A 12,221-nucleotide genomic window follows, 5' to 3' on the forward strand; every position below is an offset into this window, starting at 1 on the left:
CTGCAAGCTTCATAATAAAGCAGTGTTCATTAACATATCACCATTACTCTTGTCATCCTAATTTCAAGCAGCATTCCATCGTTAAATATTGGACCTAAAGCTGTTGACACATGTCAGTAAGGCGGTGTTGAGAATAATCTTATGAAATCCTTCACTAGCAGTAATAAAAAAATTCTTATAGTAATATTGCAATCTGACGCTTAGATAAACATCTTGATGAGTGCACTGAGAACGCGTATTACATCACTATAAATTCAGTGGCAGAGGTAGAACAGTCTGTAAGAGGAAAACAATTATGTTAGTTGAAATACCAAAAAATATCTTTTCTAGAGCGTTGACATGTTACAGTTTCTGACGTTTCGTATTCTGGAAAAAGTGAAATTGGATGGAAATTTGACGCTATTTCTTTATCTTCCTTCTTAAAAAGTGGCTTAACTTTAGCATATTTCAAGATCTCCGACTTCATTCGAGTCTTGGGCAGTCTCACAGCTGTAACTGATGACAAATGTTCAACACAAGAGTCTTATCACACTACTGCATGATTTATGTAAGTCTTCGATGTAGTCCAACAATTAAAGTTACACTTTCACCGTATTTATTATTGCACTGCATGTCGATTTAGTAACGCAGGAAGATCGACACGGTTAAAGGAAGACGGATCATGTTCCTTTCGCTAACGGTGTGTATTCAATATAAAAGCTATGATACAGCATGTTGCTTTCGTAACGGAGTGTATCTCGTCCGTAATTTATTGTAACATCCATCCGTAATTAATTTTAACATCCATCAGAATGTATCAAAGGGTTCCACCGTTAAGTATATGTGTCTTTAGTATCATCTCAGGCTACGACTTTTATATTAACCCTTCAAATGGTCGAAATCCGAAGGAGATACTAACTGCCTGAAGCTGGCCTGATGTATCGTACAGAAAGTATCACCTTCAACTTGTTGTCTGCTCATCATGGTGCTCTATTTAACACATGAACTCTTTCTTACCCGCATTAGCACATATCGAGGGAACCAATCAGACAAACGATTGTAATTAGAAAAGTTACCGTCATCAAAGGAAGACCTTAATGACTATGCCTAAATTCGCAAGAGTGGCCTACACTTAACAAAGCTCCGATGTGTTACCGTCGGCTTTTTACGGTCGCAGTGACGCCATTGATGCAAATTGTATCAGGTGACGTACCGCCTGTTCATCACCTCCTTCGTTTTAACAATGACAACTGGTAAAATGTACCCCACCAAACGTGTACTGCTGATTTGTCTCGCTTCAAGCAAATTTTTCACTGTCGAACCTATCGAAATAATGTCGCCTTAAGTCTTTAATGTTACTTCAAGACTGTGCCTTCCACAAAGAACGTGAATATTATTCGAAGAGTTAAGCTATAGTTCCGCTGACGAAAATCGCATAAGAGTCTAATATTTAGATCAGAGCTGATTATTCAAAAATTACGCTAAACAAGCACGAAGTACTGATACAATTGAAGACATGAGCGGAAAAACGGGCTAACCGCCATGTGTAAAAGCTTAGAGATAAGTGTTGCCAACTATCAAAATTGACATTGATCTCACCTTTAGATATCACATTAGGATATTTAGGGTTGAGACCAATGACAGTTTTCATAGTTCCCTTGCCCAGCAACAGATGGCAACACGTGTCTCCAAGGTTTTACATTTGATGGTTAGCACGTTTTTCCGCTCACATCTTCAATTTAGAAATAAATCACCAACTCATGGAGGATACATTGCCTGGAATGAATAAACAAAGGCATGACTACCTTTCTGTCAGCGGTTATCTGTCGTTTGGCATTCATTGAAGTACGTCGTATTGGCAGGTTTGTGCAGTTATACGTTACACAAGGGCGCGCGTACACGAGGGTGAAGAGGGGCCGCTGCCACCCCCATCTCCCTAGCTCTCAGGGGAAGGAAAACAGTAGTCAAGTGTTTCTCTTTCAAGAAAATGATTTAAATGTTGGCATAACGCAGGTTTTTAACAGAATCGGAACAGAAACTTTTATACTACTACATACAAGTCGCCATTCGTCTTCCAGAAAATTAAAAGTGCTCCAATCCCCCAGGTCTGGCTCCCCTCCCCCCCTCCCTCCCCTCCCAACAAACTATCAAACTATCGTATGGGCATCTTTGATGTTATGCGCTGTTAGTGGCTTAAATGATTACGTCGTCGACACGTACGTCTCAAAAATGAAGGTGGTGTTCCCTAAATCGATATTACACGCAATGTAGCACTCTTTTCTTTATAGGCACAATGATCGAAAGAGAAGGTCGCAGTACACCAACACCAATTATTTTAATGTACAATGTTGTGTCTAGACAAGACAGCCTAGACACAATGAGAGGAAGCCGAAAGGCACGCGCTAAGTTAAAGCAGGAGGGCGTGAGGTCTGAAACAGGATACGTAATGAATGCTATAAAGAAAAGTACGTAGCTCCTGGAATACTTAACTTTAATCCATCCTTTTGGTACGTCTGGAGATTGTGGCGATACAAGTGAGACTCTTTAGATACATGCAATGTTACTAATGGCGCCTTGCTAGGTCGTAGTCATTGACTTAGCTGAAGGCTATTCTAACTATCGGCTCGGCAAAGGAGCGAGGCTTCGTCAGTATAATCGCTAGCTACGTCGTCCGTACAACTGGGGCGAGTGCTATTCCGTATCTCGAGACCTGACTTGTGGTGGCGCTCGGTCTGCGATCACACAGTGGCGACACGCGGGTCAGACATGTACTAATGGACCGCGGCCGATTTAAAACTACCACCTAGTAAGTGTGGTGTCTGGCGGTGACACCACATACAATAAATCTATTACTATACAGAATTCATTGCCTGAGGAATTTTTAGATGGACCTGTGTTGAGACAAGCAGTGAGCAAAACGCTCAGTGGGATCAGAGCCCAAATATCCTGAATATGTTGTTTGAGTACTATGTTGAAAAACCGTCTTAAAGTTCATGAAACTATGAGCGAAACCTCTGCCACACTCGCTGAATAACTTGACAACAATAGCCTTGTGTATTCGTCGGAACAGCGAAAGTAAAACGGACCAGTAGGTCGTTCCGATCGGCGTCCTCCTCGCCGATCCATCTTACTCCCCTCGTCCCACTTACACGTTCGCTGGCACCGACACCCGTGGTCGCCAGGTGTTAAACGCGGACGAACGACACGAAAGACTGCGCGTTTGTCATGGGAGGCCGCGGCATTAGCATCTCTCAAGCCGTACGCATCAGCTCAGCGAGAAAAGCTTACAGTGTAAAATCACACACAAGTTCTAGAGGCATACCACTGTAAAGATTAGGTAACTAACACCAGCAAATGATAAATAAAAGTGGCTTATTCTCGTTAGCATATGTTTTATACTATTTTTTTCCATTATCAATCGGAACGTCTCAAATGCCTCACTGATGCCCTCACCTTTCCGAAAGCCGTCTAACAGATCCTTAATTTCCTTTTTCCATTGTTCTGCACATTATTCTTGTCACCAATATGGATCCGATAGTTTTCGCCGTTATCTGCCCTTGCTATTTTCGTGATCGTAGGGGCGTTATTTTTCATTAAGTCTTATGGTATGGTCTCCAGACCCATATATATTGTACACACCAAATCGATCGAATTGCTGCTTGGTAGAAACTTCCTACAACGATTTCAGAAATTCCAATTGAATGTTATCTATATATCCCTTGTGTCTTACTTGATCGCACCTCTTGCAAAGCTCAATTACACTCTGATTCTAATATGGATCCCCTATGCCTTCTAAATCGACACCCATTTTTTCCCTTAATCATCTTATCAGATAAGTTCTCTTCCTCGTAGAAGCCTTCAATGAATTCGCCCACTTAACCAATCTCTCCTCTATGCTTAACAGTGGAATTCCAATTCTACTGTATTGACGCTCTTGCCTTTAATTTCGCCGAAGATTGTTTCTTTTCTGCACCATGAATCAGTGCTTCCGATAACCTTTCCTTTTTCGTTTACTTCTTGTTTCTCCTGTGAGCATTTTGCATTGGCTTCCCTGCACTTTCTGTTAATTTTTTTCTAAGTGAATTTTATTACTGTTTTCGTGATTTTCTATGAATATTTTTCTAATTACTTCTTTCATCGATATCTGAAGCATTTATTCTGTTACCCTAAGTAACAGTTACAGTCCTTGTACCTACATTTGTCTGCCCTACGTCTGTGACAGCCACTTTTAGAAATATCCAGTTGACCTGGCTACTATGGTATCCATCATCGTAGCATCTATTAGTCGGGATCTCTGTCTCACTATGACGTAAACCAGCTAGAATCTCCCCTTATCTCCGGATGTTTTTCAAGTATATCTCCTCCTCTTGTGACTTTCGAACAGCATATACGCTTTTACCAGCTGAAATTTATTGCAGAACACACTCTTTCTCCTCTCACATTTCTACTTCTTCTTCATTGGTTTATCTATCTTACGGTACAACTGGAGCCTCTTCATCGTGTCCTGTTCTGAGATTCCTCCTTCATCAGTTTGTCAGTTCGTTCTCTTATAATATCGTCCATCTTCCAGTTCTCTTCGCACCTCTTCCTCTCGTCTCTTCCACTTTTACCTCATGATTCTTTGTTGCAGGCAATTGCTACACAGTACGAGCATATGCCACAGCCAGATTTTTCTCTTTCTTATCAGTTCCAATTACCCTCTTTATTCCTCTATTTCCTTCATTACCTCTTCATTCTCAAGTCTGTCAGTTCACTTCATCGTAAGCATACTTCTCGATAAGTACGTTTCAAAACTTTCTAAATATAGTGCTTCTTTTTAACTGTCTATTATTCACTGCTCTGTAACAATACACTCCAGGCATACCATTCAGAAATTTTCCTTGACTCCACTGGAATTCTTCTAGACGTTAGTAATTGCTTCACCTTTTCAAGTGATCTCTTTCCCATAGATATCTTTTTCGTTTTTTCTTCCATACAGCTTCTGATCCGTGACGTTAAACTTCCCTGGCACAGGAAACATTTAACTTGTTATATCTTTCGTCCATGTTAACTGAAGCTTCATCCTCGCTTATTCTTATCAGTTTCGCCTTTCCTGTATTTATCTTGATGCCAAACTCCTCGCCCTGTTTGCAATACTCTTCAATATCTACTGCAGCTCCTCTTTTGATTCCGCCAACACTGCTTGAACATACAAGTGTTTTGTAGTCTTTACCTACTCTCCTCTAATTACGATGTACCTTGCGTCTGTGGTCTTACATGGCAGTTTCCTCTGTAACTGTTGAACAGCCTATGCGACAGTGACCATTCTTGCTTTACAGTTCTTCCAGTGGTCATCTCTTCCGTCTCCTTATTTTCTGCTCTTTCAGTTTTTGCTTCTTTATTATCCTCCTATCAGTTCAGCCTATAAAAACATCTTTTACAATTCTCAACAGCGTGTTCCAGTTGACTCTGTCGAAATGCTTGTACCAGTCCATAAAGCAAATATACACCTCCTTTTCCATTTCTATTGTTCTTTCTTCAATCATCCTCAGACACTCTATAACATCTTTAATTCTTTTACACCTTCTGAACCCTTTCTGGATTCGTACTCCTAAGCCCACATTCTCCCATAACTCATTTGCTCCTTCCCCTGCTACCGTTTCCCAGTTCTCCTAGATGGTACATATTTAATATATTATTCCATTTAATAAAAACATGAAGTTCAATCGTAGCAGCCACCGTGACAAGTTATAAACTAAAGAACAGGTTATTTTTGCGCAGGAATTTCGTGGATCGTGAGAAAAATTCTATCAGCTTCTCTGCATCTACGCACTACTTTGATCCAAATGAAGCTGTGAGAGCCTTATCCAAACATGGACGAAATTTCAATAACCCCCCGCGAGAAGTTATTCAAGTGTCAGAATCGTGTTTGTTGGTTCTGACACGCAGAAAACGATATGCGATTCCAACTGTCACTCAAAAATGTTTGTGAGAAGGTTATTACTACCATCTTAAGGCATTAAAAGGACCCTTATCACAAATATGTTGTTGCCAGTGTGCTTGAAACATTCAAGAGGTTCGGCTGTTTAATGAGCCTCCAGATTCAATTTTTAAACACTGAGCTTGATTTTTTCCACGAAAATATTAGTGATGGCAATGAGTAACTAGATAAGAAATTCATCAAGAGTTCAGAGAAGTAGTATCAGGACAGCTAGAAGGCCAATATAACGAGAGACCACTGCTGGTCGCTCAACATACACAGGAGGCAAATTACAGTAGGTAAATCATCAGAGATGATACCTGCATTATCTGTAACGGCTGCTTTAAGACAAGCAGCTATGGTAATTTTTTATAAATCTAGTACTCCTCCAGTCCTTTCTGGTGCGCGTGATTGCTGGATACCTACATCAAGAAAGTCACACAAAATAAGAAGTTCAGAAACGAAATTTCTAAAACGAACAAAAGGCTATTCAAGGATAACACAAAGAATGAAACAGTGCGAATAGAACTATAAAGCCAAATGAAAGCAGAATAACCAAATACTGCAACATCTGGTACGAAAACGTACAAACAATAGACATAAAATCCTCCCAAACTAACCTCAGTTTCCTAAAGATAAAGAGATGTTGGTAGATCTAAGAAGAGATGGCTGGACAATTTGTAAAGTGCGGACGGGAAAAATGAGAAGTTGCTAGAACATTGTAGCTTGACTGCTGGTAGCACTGCGAAGCTCACGAACGATTCCTTCCCCTGATCACATACGATATTTTACAATCACTCTCCACAATGCTCAACGGCACCTGTTTTTTTTAATTTTTTTTTGACATCCAATAACTAACCCATCTTCGAAGTCACGCATGAGGCCCGACCCATTCTGCTGTTACTGCTTCTATAATGACAACACACCATTCCCTGCCATCTTTCATACTGGCGGGCTCACCTTTCGTGACATCTAGTGGCCAATTCCACTTTACATAAGGGTGTCCAAATACTTTTGATCAGATAGTGTATCTAAGTAATTGACTTTAGGAGCAATGAAAAACCGTAGCGCTGGTCATCATGAGTGTATGGACCCAGTGAGTGACCCTTGAAAGAAATATCTGTACACTTTATTAGACGGAAATGAGGAGGCATTACTATTTTATGGATCTTTTGGTACTGTTTCTTCACTCTCTAATTAAATGAAAATAGCTACTTATTTTGATCGAAGAGGATGGAAATATTTTAATTTCTTAGTTCTTTTACTCTTGCTCTACTGCACACTATACATACCATCTCCCTCACTTCAAGGAGGAGGCTTATAGCCTGTTCCGTCTTCACAAATGCCACATTTTTCTGGGTCTTCCAACATCTCTCATTCCTATAAGTCTATGGTCTGTTACATGTCAGTCTATTCCTTCTGATTCCATTCTTTCAATATGCTTCTTTCACTCTGATATCTCGTTTTCTGCTCCTTCATTCATGCAAAAAAATATTGAAACTTTTGTTACGTCAGATTTATATTCTTTGGTTTTCCTTAGTTGTTTCCAGGTCTCACTTCCGTATGTGAGTATCTGCGTTGTCACTTTGTCTTTGTGTCTTTCCTGGTTTTACTAACAGATGTTCTAAGCATAGGCCACATATCATTTGAAATTTACTTAACTTATTTAAAATTCATTATCATATTCATAATTAAGTGACGTCCCAGTGAGATACCTGTTCAAATTCTTTTCCTTTTAGTAACATTTATGAGCGTGCCCTATATTTTCCTTTAAAATCAATAACTTTTGTTTTATTTTCTGATATTTTCAAGATATAGAGTCAACCTATTGCATCCACTCGATGTAGAGCTAATACTATGTCAGCTTCGGTGTTTTATGAAATTAATTGGCCATCAAGGATGCGTACAGTATTTAAATATGTAGTTCTAGCAATTAGCTTCATTTCTAGGTTAGCTTATCGTTTCCATTGTCTAACAGTACTGTCATTACTTATATTAAATGTAGTGGGTGAGAGACTGCATCCTTGTCATGGCTCTTCGATCTTCGTTAATTGCTACTTGTCCTGTTTGCTCATTGCCTTCATTAACTAAAATTTCGCTATTTAAATACCTTATTTTATCACTTGTATTAAATATTTAGGATAACATCATCTTTACATTATGATCCATTGCGTATACCTACACACGATATTGAAGGCTTACTCGTAATCTACAATTGCACTGTGAGTCTGCATATACTGTTCTCTTCTCTTTTCAGTTATCTTCCACACTATTGTAATACTGCCATTGCATGATCATCCTTTTCTGAAACCATGTTTTTCCTCAGTAAGAACGCGTCAGTTGTTCTCTTTAGTGTGTCGTCAATTATTCGGCATGTAATTAATAGCCAGTGTCCAACAGAGTTATTCCTCCGTAGTTTTCAAAAGCATTTCAAGTTTCATTTTTATAGAGCGATATTACTTCAGGCACAACATTTGTTTAAAAAATGAGACAGACTCTCTTCTGACAAAAAACCTACAAATTTAACAAGTTCTGAGTTAATATTATCTGCCCTACTGCTTTTCTACCTTTCATTTGCTTTAAAACTTCTTGTATCTCCTTCATTCTAATATAGTTTCCTTGGTATGTTTCATCATATTATTTTTTGTCTTGGACTATTTTCATTAATTCTATCTTATCATTGTTTTCTACCCATAATCCATGATAGTTTTGTATCCAACATTCTTCACCGTGCAGGATGTTTTACCTGTTTGTTATTTGTTTTAGAGGTTTGTAAACCACCTCTCATCTACCGTATAGGTCGTTTTCAACGTTTGATATGATTCTGCCACAGAATTCTTATGAGTTTCTTCTACTATTTTCTTAGCATTGCTACATTTTCTTTATATTGCGCCTTCGTTTCTTCTGTATTGTTCTGTAGATTTTTAAAGTAAGCCGTTTGTTTCCCTATAATTTCATCGTCATGTCATCATTCCATATTTTGACACTGTTGTTCATCCAGATATCTTTTTTCTTCCTGCTGCCTCCGTCACCGTTTGGATCACACATGTTTTTATGTTTTCCCCTTCAGTATTTATACTATTTTATGAACATTGTAAATAATGTTTGAGTCGCTGTTGAAAGAGCGTTGTGTCAGAAGGTAGATTTTGAAACATTAGTTTTCTAGTTTACTTCTCATAATAGTGTGTTTCTTCCCTCTTGTAGTTAGTTTTACCTTGACAATCGGCAGGAAATGGTCTGACTCTACGTTGCTAGCTCTATGCACACTTACATCTTGTATTCGTATTCCGAGCGTTGTGTCCACTATGTCAGAGCAAATAATCGACCTATAGCTCATTGCGCTCCACAAGAATTCATGAATGTCCTTGTTTCTAAACAAGGTATTGGCCATTTCCCTTTCGCTGTATGTTACAAAGTGACGCATCTCATGTCCATTGTTATTTATGACCTGCTCTTCAAATTTTCGTATTTTTCCAAGAATAGGCAACCCCATACACATGCATTAAGGTCTCCATCTATTATCAGATAATCTTCCATGTTTTGATCTACTTGTTTTTGAAGTTATTAATAGAACAGTTAAGTTTCTTCTCTCCTTCCTTTTCAGGGGCATATACTCCCATTACTATGAGATGGTTTCTGTCTCTTTTTATCCTTAAGCATCTGATTCCTTCTTTCGTGAAGGTATAGCGGTGAATCTTGTTCTTTAATTTGCTGTCATTTAAGATTGCTACTCCATATTACGCTCTAGTTGTCGGACTCACTCTGCTGTAAAACGCTACATACTCATCCAAATCTTTTGTCCCTTTCAGTTTGGTTTTCGTTTCAGATATTACTTCCATATTGATGTTTCTGCCTTAATCTAATAGTTTAGCTGATATCCTTGTTGTCCCATAAAGAAACAATGCGTCATAACACTCAATCGACGTACATAAATACGTAAGTTTCCGCGGCCCCTGACAGTCTCCCTAAAATTTAGTGGTTTGTTCCGGGCGTAGTCAGATAACACAATACCTGAATCAAAGTTTATAGAATGAATCATGTGAAATGGTAGCTCTATTTTATAGATGTTAGCACTTGATACGGTATTTTATACCAAATTTGTTTCTGATGTTCTGAAATGAGCGGTGCTAGAAACGCTTTAATATGATTTTTACAACAACTGATTTATTTTTTATTTGTTATATTCCTTTTTATTTGTTATATTTATTTTTCATATTCTTTATTTATTTCTTGTATTCTATATAATATTAGATGAGCACTTCATAGTGCAGTAACCGGTTTCGACGAGCCACTGTTCATCTTCACACTGTCCGTAGAGGAAACAAAGAACCTTTTCTAACATTTTATTTTTGTGGTGTCCACAGCCTCAACGTGTTTCGAGAATGAAATTTGGTCCATCTCTTGGTATAGTCAAAGCTATTAGTATACTAAGAGATGAGGTCTTCTTGTTTGTGTGGGCTAAAAGACGTAACCATGTACAATAATACATTGTTTCTGTGCCACAGGCGCACAGAAATAAGATGTATTTCTGTACACATTTCCAAGTTGTATCTTACAGTGTATAATGAAGCAGGAATCTTAAAACTTGTGCTTGAAAATGATCATAGTTCGAAACTGCCCAATCGCATAGATAATAAAAAGAATGCAGCCTGGGACCACGATTTCATTCTGAAAACAAAAAATCATTATTTAATCTATAAACGTCGTACCAAGATTCTTTGTTCCGGGTTTGACTCTATCTACATTCGGAAGATTAGCTCTTGGTGGTCGAAAGCTGTTACTGCAATATCGAAATGCTCATGTCTGTCGCACAAAATACAGCAAATAAGGGAACACATAATATCCAACGAGGCGGGCTTGCTGCTCGTGCTGTAAAGTGCGTGTCTGGAAATGGAAAAATCTTGGCATCGCATTCTGGTCGGACCACGGAATATTTTAGTCTGTGTTTGACATAGCTTTAATCTTTAGTCATGTGGAGATTTGCCAAGAACGACGAATAGTTCGGATTCCGTGTTAAAGTGTAGGCCACATTTTCCGGGTAAGACTTCCGATCTTAGGGACACTCATGTGACCTGAGTGACGTCCAATTAACGACTGATATCTAGCCATTGTAGCACATGGAATTATTGCCATTATATTATTATGATTATTGACATTGTCGTTAATTCACCCTTAAGGAGAGAGCTAAAACACGGCCAATTTCCATGGCATTTTTACCCTTCTTCTTTTTTCTTCTCGAAACCCTCTCTTTTATTCATTGTCTTTCCCTTCCTCTTTTCACTCCACTTCATTCCTGTGTTCTTCTCTTGAGGCGTTTGCGTAAATTTTTGTTTTCAGATATTTTTCTCTGCATTTTTCCGTATCTGTCATGCCCTCTGTGGAGATGTTTAGTTTCTTGAGGTCTTCCATGGTTTCCTTAAACTAGTTGGTTTTCACTGTATTAGTTGTCGCTATGTCAAAAATTTTCATGGTCTGCCTATTTCCGTTCATCCTAGGTATGTTTACGAAAAACTTTGGTCTTCTTTTCCTGATTTTTTGCGTATTCGTCTCAGTCTTTTCGTACACTTTATTGTCGGTGTCTTTATCCTAGATCCCCACCTTCTGAACCAGCCCGTAGACCTTCCTGATTAGTTTCCGGTCTTGATTTTCATTCTTCCCTTGATTACTGTTTTTTCCGAAGCATACAAGGCCTCCGGTAAGACTACGGTACTTTTGTTTCTTAATTTGGCATTGATGGATATACTTCTTTTGATTTAATGATTCCACCCAAGTCTGTATGCTCCTTGCAGTTTGGTGATCCTTCCCTCATTGAATATCGAGTTCAGTCCTATTTTCTACATAATCTCTCTGGTATTTGAAACATTCTACTTGTGTTATTTTTCCATACTTTGTTATCAGTAGATGTCTGTCCGTGGATTTTTCTGTCCACGTACGACGTTTTCCCATAAGAGATTTGTAGTCTTGTTTTGGCTGAGATTTCGTGTAGTGTATCATCAGCAAACGCTGAACATTTTATGTTGACGGTTATATCCTTGTGTCTCCGCGTCTTTACCCAGCTGACTCCTTCGTACGGTGTCCTGATTATTTTCCTCGAAATATTGATGCTACTGTTATTACTATTAATGTATTTCTCTCGAAGACAGTGTGTCATTTTTTTGCACAGTCGATTCTCGTTAGTTAACGAGCTGAAGCAATGTTACGGGCGTATTCAGTTAATAAAACACATGCCTTGTACGACTTTCTGTCGTAAGCTGAACAATTTTGCCAGCTACCGCGCTGTGGT

This window comes from Schistocerca piceifrons, chromosome 3 (genome assembly GCF_021461385.2).
Source record: "Schistocerca piceifrons isolate TAMUIC-IGC-003096 chromosome 3, iqSchPice1.1, whole genome shotgun sequence".
Lineage (NCBI taxonomy): Eukaryota > Metazoa > Arthropoda > Insecta > Orthoptera > Acrididae > Schistocerca > Schistocerca piceifrons.